This window comes from Triticum dicoccoides, chromosome 1B, assembly GCF_002162155.2.
Source record: "Triticum dicoccoides isolate Atlit2015 ecotype Zavitan chromosome 1B, WEW_v2.0, whole genome shotgun sequence".
NCBI lineage: Eukaryota > Viridiplantae > Streptophyta > Magnoliopsida > Poales > Poaceae > Triticum > Triticum dicoccoides.
In genome coordinates, this window is record NC_041381.1 from 42104573 (window position 1) to 42115163 (window position 10591).

Genomic DNA, 10591 nt, shown 5'->3' on the forward strand with positions numbered 1-10591 from the left:
CTCAATAGATCTTGATGCTCAATATGTAAGCAGCTTTACCGAGGTCTTTCATTGAAAAAACTTTTATTCAAGTATCCTTTTATGCTATCCAAAAATTCTATATCATTTCCAATCAACAATATGTCTAGCATATATAATATCAGAAATGCTACAGAGCTCCCACTCACTTTCTTGTAAATACAGGCTTCTCCAAAAGTCTGTATAAAACCATATGCTTTGATCACACTATCAAAGCGTTTATTCCAACTCCGAGATGCTTGCACCAGTCCATAAATGGAACGTTGGAGCTTGCACACTTTGTTAGCACTTTTTGGATCTATAAAACCTTCTTGCTGCATCATATACAACTCTTCCTCCAGAAATCCATTCAAGAATGCAGTTTTGACATCCATTTGCCAAATTTCATAAAATGTGGCAATTGCTAACATGATTCGTACAGACTTAAGCATCGATACGAGTGAGAAAATCTCATCGTATTCAACACCTTGAACTTGTCAAAAACCTTTCGCAACAAGTCGAGCTTAGTAGATAGTAATACTACTATCAGTGTATGTCTTCCTCTTGAAGATCCATTTATTTTCTATGGCTTGCCAATCACCGGGCAAGTCAATCAAAGTCCACACTTTGTTCTCATATATGGATCCCATCTCAGATTTCATGGCCTCAAACCATTTCGCGGAATCTGGGCTCATCATCACTTCCTCATAGTTCGTAGGTTCATCATGGTCTAGTAACATGACTTCTAGAATAGGATTACCGTACCACTTTGGTGCGGATCTTACTCTGGAAGACCTACGAGGTTTGGCAGCAACTTGATTTGAAGTTTCATGATCATCATCATTAACTTCCTCACTAATTGGTGTAGTAATCACTGAACTGATTTCTATGATGAACTACTTTCCAATAAGGGAGAAGGTACAATTACCTCATCAAGTTCTACTTTCCTCCCACTCACTTCTTTCGAGAGAAACTCCTTCTCTAGAAAGGATCCATTTTTAGCAACGAATATCTTGCCTTCGGATCTGTGATAGAAGGTGTACCCAACAATTTCCTTTGGGTATTCTATGAAGACGCACTTCTCCGATTTGGGTTCGAGCTTATCAGGTGAAAACTCTTTCACATAAGCATCACAACTCCAAACTTTAAGAAACGACAGCTTAGGTTTACTATTAAACTATAGTTCATACAGTGTCGTCTCAACGGATTTAGATGGTGCCCTATTAAACGTGAATGCAGCTGTCTCTAATGCATAACCCCAAAACGATAGTGGTAAACCGATAAGAGACATCATAGATCGCACCATATCCAATAAAGTGCGGTTACGACGTTCGGACACACCATAACGTTGTGGTGTTCCAGGTGGCGTGAGCTATGAAACTATCCCACATTGTTTTAATTGAAGACCAAACTCGTAACTCAAATATTCGTCTTCGCGATCAGATCATAGAAACTTTATTTTCTTGTTACGATGATTTTCCACTTCACTCTGAAATTCTTTGAACTTTTCAAATGTTTCAGACTTGTGCTTCATTAAGTAGATATACTCATATCTGCTCAAATCATCTTGTGAAGTTCAGAAAATAATGATACCCGCCACGAGCATCAACACTCATTGGACCGCATACATCGGTATGTATTATTTCCAATAAGTCACTAGCTCGTTCCATTGTTCCGGATAACGAAGTTTTAGTCATCTTGCCCAAAAGGCATGGTTCGCAAGCATCAAATGATTCATAACCAAGTGATTTCGAAAATCCATCTTTATGGAGTTTCTTCATGCGCTTTACACCGATATGACCCAAACGGCAGTGCCACAAATAAGTTGCACTATCATTATTAACTTTGCATCTTTTGGCATCAATATTATGAATATGTGTATCACTACGATCGAGATCCAACAAACTATTTTCATTGGGTGTATAACCATCGAAGGTCTTATTCATGTAAACAAAATAGCAATTATTCTTTAACTTCAAATGAATAACAGTATCGCAATAAACATGATAAAATCATATTCATGCTCAACGCAAACGCCAAATAACATTTATTTAGGTTTAACACTAATCCCGAAAGTATAGGGAGTGTGCGATGATGATCATATCAATCTTGGAACTACTTCCAACACTCATCGTCACTTCCCCTTCAACTAGTCTCTGTTTATTCTGTAACTCCTGTTTCGAGTTACTAATCTTAGCAACCGAACAAGTATCAAATACTCAGGGGTTACTATAAACACTAGTAAGGTACACATCAATAACATGTATATCAAATATACCCTTGTTCACTTTGTCATCCTTCTTATCAACCAAATATTCAAGGCATTTCCGCTTCTAGTGACCATTTCCTTTGCAGTATAATCACTCAGTTTCAGGCTTTGGTCCAGCTTTGGGCTTCTTCGCAGGAGTGACAACTTGCTTGCCATTCTACTTGAAGTTTCCCTTTCTTTCCCTTTGCCCTTTTCTTGAAACTAGTGATCTTGTCAATCATCAATACTTGATGCTCTTTCTTGATTTCTACCTTCGTCGATTTCAACATCACGAAGAGCTTGGGAATCACTTTCGTCATCCCTTGCATATTATAGTTCATCACAAAGTTCTACTAACTTGGTGGTGGTGACTAGAGAATTCTGTCAATCACTATCTTATCTGGAAGATTAACTCCCACTTGATTCAAGCGATTGTAGTACCCAGACAATCTGAGCACATGCTCACTAGTTGAGCGATTCTCCTCCATCTTTTAGCTATAGAACTTGTTGGAGACTTCATATCTCTCAACTCGGGTATTTGCTTGAAATATTAGCTTCAATTCCTGGAACATCTCATATGGTCCATGACGTTCAAAACATCTTTGAAGTCCCGATTCTAAGCCGTTAAGCATGGTGCACTAAACTATCAAGTAGTCATCATATTGAGCTAGCCAAACGTTCATAACGTCTGCATTTGCTCCTGCAATAGGTCTGTCACCTAGCGGTGCATTAAGGACATAATTCTTCTGTGCAGCAATGAGGATAAACCTCAGATCACGGATCCAATCCGCATCATTGCTACTAACATTATTCAACACAATTTTCTCTAGGAACATATCAAAATAAACATATGAAAGCAACAACGCGAGCTATTGATCTATAACATAATTTGCAAAATACTACCAGGACTAAGTTCATGATAAATTAAAGTTCAATTAATCATATTACTTAAGAACTCCCACTTAGACAGACATCTCTCTAGTCATCTAAGTGATCACGTGATCCAAATCAACTAAACCATGTCCGATCATCACGTGAGATGGAGTAGTTTTAATGGTGAACATCAATATGTTGATCATATCTACTATATAATTCACGCTCGACCTTTCGGTCTCCGTGTTCCGAGGCCATATCTGTATATGCTAGGCTCGTCAAGTATGACCTGAGTATTCCGCGTGTGCAACTATTTTGCACCCGTTGTATTTGAACGTAGAGCCTATCACACCCGATCATCACGTGGTGTCTCAGCACGAAGAACTTTCGCAATGGTGCATACTCAGGGTGAACACTTCTTGATAATTAGTGAGAGATCATCTTATAATGCTACCATCAAACAAAACAGAATAAGATGTATAACAGATAAACATCATATGCAATCAAAATATGTGACATGATATGGCCATGATCATCTTGCGCCTTTGACCTCCATCTCCAAAGTACTGGCATGATCTCTATCATCACCGGCACGACACCATGATCTTCATCATCTTGATCTATATCAATGTGTCGTCACATGGTCGTCTTGCCAACTATTGCTCTTGCAACTATTGCTATCGCATAGCAATAAAGTAAAGCTATTATTTGGCACTTGCATCTTATGCAACAAAGAGACAACCATAGAGCTTCTGCCAGTTGCCGATAACTTCGACAAAACATTATCATCTCATACAACAACTTATAGCTCATCACGTCTTGACCATATCACATCACAACATGCCCTGCAAAAACAAGTTAGACGTCCTCTACTTTGTTGTTGCAAGTTTTACGTGGCTGCTACGGGCTTAGCAAGAACCGTTCTTACCTACGCATCAAAACCACAACGATAGTTTGTCAAGTTGGTGCTGTTTTAACCTTCGCAAGGACCGGGCGTAGCCACACTCGATTCAGCTAAAGTTGGAGAAACTGACACCCGCCAGCCACCTGTGTGCAAAGCACGTCGGTAGAACCAGTCTCGCGTAAGCGTACGCGTAATGTCGGTCCGGACCGCTTCATCCAACAATACCGCTGAACCAAAGTATGACATGCTGGTAAGCAGTATGACTTGTATCGCCCACAACTCACTTGTGTTCTACTCGTGCATATAACATCAACGCATAAAACCAGGCTCTGATACCATTATTGGGGAACATAGTAATTTCAAAAAATTTCCTACGCACACGCAAGATCATGGTGATGGCATAGCAACGAGAGGGGAGAGTGTTGTCCACATACCCTCGTAGACCGTAAGCAGAACCATTAGCACAACGCGGTTAATGTAGTCGTACGTCTTCACGATCCGACCGATCCAAGTACCGAACGTACGGCACCTCCGAGTTCAGCACACGTTCAGCTCGATGACGATCCCCGGGCTCCGATCCAGCAAAGCTTCGGGGATGAGTTCCGTCAGCACGACAGCGTGGTGAATATCTTGATGTACTACCGACGCAGGGCTTCGCCTAAGCACCGCTATGATATTATCGAGGTGGATTATGGTGGAGGGGGGCACCGCACACGGCTAAGAGATCCAAGGCATCAATTGTTATTCTCTCTAGAGGTGCCCCACTGCCCCCGTATATAAAGGAGCAAGGGGGAGGTGCGGCCGGCCTAGGAGGGGGCGCGCCAAGGGGAGTCCTACTCCCACCGGGAGTAGGACTCCCTCCTTCCTTGTGGGAGTAGGAGAAGGGGGAAAAGAGGGGGAGAGGAGGAAGGAAAGGGGGCCGCACCCCTTGTCCAATTCGGACTAGAGGGGGGCTGCGCGCCTCCTTCCTTTCGGCCTCTCTCCTCTATTCCCGTATGGCCCAATAAGGCCCATATACTCCCCGGCGAATTCCCGTAACTCTCCGGTACTCCGAAAAATACCCGAATCACTCGGAACCTTTCCGAACTCCGAATATAGTCGTCCAATATATCGATCTTTACGTCTCGACCATTTCGAGACTCCTCGTCATCTCCCCGATCTCATCGGGACTCCGAACTCTTTCGGTACATCAAAACTCATAAACTCATAATATAACTGTCATCGAAACCTTAAGCGTGCGGACCCTACGGGTTCGAGAACTATGTAGACATGACCTAGAACTATTCTTGGTCAATAACCAATAGCGGAACCTGGATGCCCATATTAGCTCCTACATATTCTACGAAGATCTTTATCGGTCAAACCGCATAACAACATACGTTGTTCCCTTTGTCATCGGTATGTTACTTGCCCGAGATTCAATCATCGGTATCTAATACCTAGTTCAATCTCGTCATTGACAAGTCTCTTTACTCGTTACGTAATGCATCATCCCGTAACCAACTCATTGATCACATTGCTTGCAAGGCTTATAGTGATGTGCATTACCGAGAGGGCCCAGAGATACCTCTCCGACAATCGGAGTGACAAAACCTAATCTCGAAATATGCCAACTCAACATGTACCTTCGAAGACACCTGTAGTACTCCTTTATAATCACCCAGTTACGTTGTGACGTTTGGTAGTACCCAAAGTGTTCCTCCGGTAAACGGGAGTTGCATAATCTCATAGTTACAGGAACATGTACAAGTCATGAAGAAAGCAATAGCAACATACTAAACGATCAAGTTCTAAGCTAACGGAATGGGTCAAGTCAATCACATCATTCTTCTAATGATGTGATCCCGTTAATCAAATGACAACTCTTTTGTCCATGGCTAGGAAACATAACCATCTTTGATAAACGAGCTAGTCAAGTAGAGGCATACTAGTGACATTATGTTTGTCTATGTATTCACACATGTATTATGTTTCCAGTTAATACAATTCTAGCATGAATAATAAACATTTACCATGATATAACGAAATAAGTAATAACCTTATTATTGCCTCTAGGGCATATTTCCTTCAGTATGGAAGATATCGCCATCTCATGGTTGTTGCATTGACAGTGAAAGTATGCCGCTCAAAATGTTATTCATCTCTATTTTATAATCGAGCTCTGGCACCTCTACAAATCCCTGCTCCCCTCTGCGAAGGGCCTATCTATTTACTTTAATGTTGAGTCATCATCCCTCTTATTAAAAAGCACCCGCTAGAGAGCACACTGTCATTTGCATTCATTACTATTGGTTTATATTGGGTATGACTTGACTGGATCTCTTTTACCATGAATTACATGTTTAGTCAGTCCTTGATCTTTAAAGGTGCTCTGCATTTATGTTTTGCGGTCTCAGAAAGGGCTAGCGAGATACCATTTTGTTATATTATATTATGATTATTTTGAGAAAGTGTTGTCATCTGAGTTTTATTATTATTGCTCGCTAGCTGATTATGCCATTGATATGAGTAATTGTAAGACCTAGGTGTTATTGTGAGTATGGTTAGTTCATAATACTTGCTGAAACTTGAATGCTGGCTTTACATATTTACAACAAAAAGAGCAAATAGGGTTTGTAAAAGTTTTTCTTTATCACTTTCAGTTTATCAATTGAATTTCTTGAGGACAAGCAAAGGTTTGAGCTTGGGGGAGTTGATACATCTCCAACGTATCTACTTTTCCAAACACTTTTGCCCTTGTTTTGGACTCTAACTTGCATGATTTGAATGAAACTAACCCGGACTGACGTTGTTTTCAGCAGAACTGCCATGATGTTGTTTATTGTACAGAAAACAAAAGTTCTCGGAATGACCTGAAAATCCACGGAGATAAGTTTTGGAAAATATAAAGAATACTAGCAAAAGATGAAGGCCAAGGGGCCCACACCCTATCCAAGAGGGTGCAGGGCGCGCCCTCCCCCCCTAGGCACCCCCCTATCTCGTGGGTCCCCTGGAGCTCCGCAGACCTCAACTCCAACTCTATATATTTCATTTCGCAGAGTAAAAAATCAGAGAGAAAGTTTCATTGCGTTTTACGATACAGAGCCGCCGCCAAGCCCTAATGTCTCTCGGGAGGGCTGATCTGGAGTCTGTTCAGGGCTCCGGAGAGGGGGATTCGTCGCCGTCGTCATCATCAACCATCCTCCATCACCAATTTCATGATGCTCACCGCCATGCGTGAGTAATTCCATCGTAGGCTTGCTGGACGGTGATGGGTTGGATGAGATTTACCATGTAATCAAGTTAGTTTTTTTAGGGCTTGATCCCTAGTATCTACTATGTTCTGAGATTGATGTTGCTATGACTTTGCTATGCTTAATGCTTGTCACTAGGCCCGAGTGCCATGATTTCAGATCTGAACCTATTACGTTTTCATGAATATATATGAGTTCTTGATCCTATCTTGCAAATCTATAGTCACCTATTATGTGTTATGATCCAACAACCCGAAGTGACAATAATCGGGATACTTCTCGGTGATGACCATAGTTTGAGGAGTTCATGTATTCACTATGTGCTAATGCTTTATTCTGGTTATCTATTAAAAGGAGGCCTTAATATCCCTTAGTTTCCACTAGGACCCCGCTGCCACGGGAGGGTAGGACAAAAGATGTCATGCAAGTTCTTTTCCATAAGCACGTATGACTATATTCGGAATAGATGCCTACATTACATTGATGAATTGGAGCTAGTTCTGTGTCACCCTATGTTATAGCTATTACATGAGGAATCTCATCCGGCATAATTATCCATCACTAATCCAATGCTTACGAGCTTTTCACATCTTATAATTCGCTTATTTACTTTTCCGTTGCTACTGTTACAATTACTACAAAACTATTATCTTTACTTTTGCCACTGCTACTATTACTATCATACCACTTTGCTAGTAAATATTTTGCTGTAGATACTAAGTTATCAAGGTGTGGTTGAATTGACAACTCAACTGCTAATACTTAAGAATATTCTTTGGCTCCCCTTGTGTCGAATCAATAAATTTGGGTTGAATACTTTACCCTCGAAAGCTGTAGCGATCCCCTACACTTGTGGGTTAGCAGTTTCCCCCTTTGGTGTGTTCTTAGTGCCAAATATTCTCAAATATTCTATAAAAAATCATATTTCATTTTCGGGACGTTTGAACAACTTTTATTTTTGGGGTATTTTTTATTGCAAGGATAATTCAGAAAACAGATAGAAAATACTATTTTTGCTTTATTTAATCTAAATAACAAAAAGTAAAAGTAGGGTACAGAGAGTTGTGCTTTCTAACTTCATCCATCTCATGCTCATCAAAAGGAATCCACTAACAAGGTTGATCAAGTCTTGTTAATAAACTCATTCCGAATCGCATGAAACCGGAGAATTTTCGAATAGCACTAGGTTACCTCAACGGGGATATGTACATCCCCAATAATAAGGATATCATATTTCTTCTTGACAGTAGGAAGAGGAAATTCAAAACCTCAATAGTAATAGTTGGAATTTTTTCCAATATAATTGATACTGTGAACTTGAGGTTGTTTCCTCGAAAAGTGTATCGTATGCTCATTACCATTAACATGAAAGGTGGCATTGCCTTTGTTGCAATCAATAACAGCCCCTACAGTATTCAAAAAGGGTCTTCCAAGGATAATCGACATACTATCGTCCTCGGGAATATCAAGAATAACAAAGTCCGTTAAGATCGTAACATTTGCAACCACAATAGGCACATCCTCACAAATACCGACAGGTATAGCGGTTGATTTATCAGCGATTTGCAAAGATATTTCAGTAGGTGTCAACTTATTCAATTCAAGTCTATGATATAAAGAGAGAAGCATAACACTAACACCGGCTCCAAGATCACATAAAGCAGTTTTAACATAATTTCTTTTAATGGAGCATGGTATAGTTGGTACTCCTGGATCTCCAAGTTTCTTAGGTATTCCACCCTTAAAAGTATAATTAGCAAGCATGGTGGAAATTTTAGCTTCCGGTATCTTTCTTTTATTTGTGAGAATATCTTTCATATACGCAAAAAGATAGGTCTAATCATTTCAGCAAAGCGCTCAAAATCCTCATAATCCTTTTTCTTGGATGGTTTAGGAGGAAAAGGCATGGGTTTCTGAACCCATGGTTCTCTTTCTTTACCGTGCTACCTAGCAATGAAGTCTCTTTTATCATAACGTTGATTCTTTGATTGTGGGTTATCAAGATCAATAGCAGGTTCAACCTCTACATCATTGTTATTGCTAGGTTGAGCTTCAACATGAACATTATCATTAACATTATCACTAGGTTCACGTTCATCACTAGATTGTGTTTCAGCATCAGAAATAGAAATATCATTAAGATTCTCTGGTGTGTCCACAACAGGTTCACTAGAAGCATGCAAAGTCCTATCATTTTTCTTCTTCTTCTTTTTAGAAGGACTAGTTGCATCAACATTATTTCTCTGAGAATCTTTCTCAATTCTCTTAGGGTGGCCCTCAGGATACAAAGGTTCCTGAGTCATTCTACCAGCTCTAGTAATAACCCTCACAGCATTATCATTTTTCTTATTATTTAATTCATTGAGCAAATCATTTTGACCTTTAAGCACTTGTTCTACTTGAGTGGTAACCATAGAAGCATGTTTACGAATAATTTTAAGTTCACCTTTAACTCTAGACATATAATCACTCAAGTGTTCAATCATATAAGCATTACGTTTCAATTGTCTACCAACATAAGCATTGAAGTTTTCTTGTTTAACAATAATATTATCAAACGCATCTAAGTATTGGCTAGGAGACTTATAACGAGGGATATCACGTTCATCAAATATATAGAGAGAATTTACCTCTACTACCTATGTTGGGTTATCAAGACCATGTATTTCTTCAATAGACGGTAAATTCTTAACATCTTCAGCTATAATACCCTTTTCTTTCATAGATTTCTTTGCATCTTGCATATCTTCAGGACTGAGAAATAGGATACCCCTTTTCTTCGGAGTTGGCTTAGCACTACTGGAAACAGGGAATTTGCCATCAGCCAGCTCTTTGCCATCTGCCAGCTGATGGCAAAGATCGTCTTTGCCATCTGCTTATAAAAAACAGATGGCAAAGAACATGGTTGCCATCAGCCAATTCTTTGTCATCTGCTAGTGGATGGCAAATAATCTTTGCCATCTGCCAGCAGATGGCAAAGAGGTGGGTAGGGGTCCAGTGCTGTAACGGCCTATCAACCCACCTCTTTGCCATCTGCCAACAGATGACAAAGAATCTTTTTCGTCTGTTGGCAGATGGCAAAGAAGTGGGTGGGGCCCAATGGCTAACGGCACTGTAACGGCCCAGTAGCCCCACCTCTTTGCCATCTGCCAGCCGCTGGCTGATGGCAAAGATATGGGCCTTTGCCATCCGCTGGCTGATGGCAAAGAGGCCTCTTCTTCTAAAAAAAATCTCCTCCCCTCTCTCCCAGCCTGGCCCCACCCCTCTCTCTCTCTCTCTCCCAGCCCGGCCCCACCCCTCTCTCTCTCTCCCCACCTCACCCACCCCCCACCACCG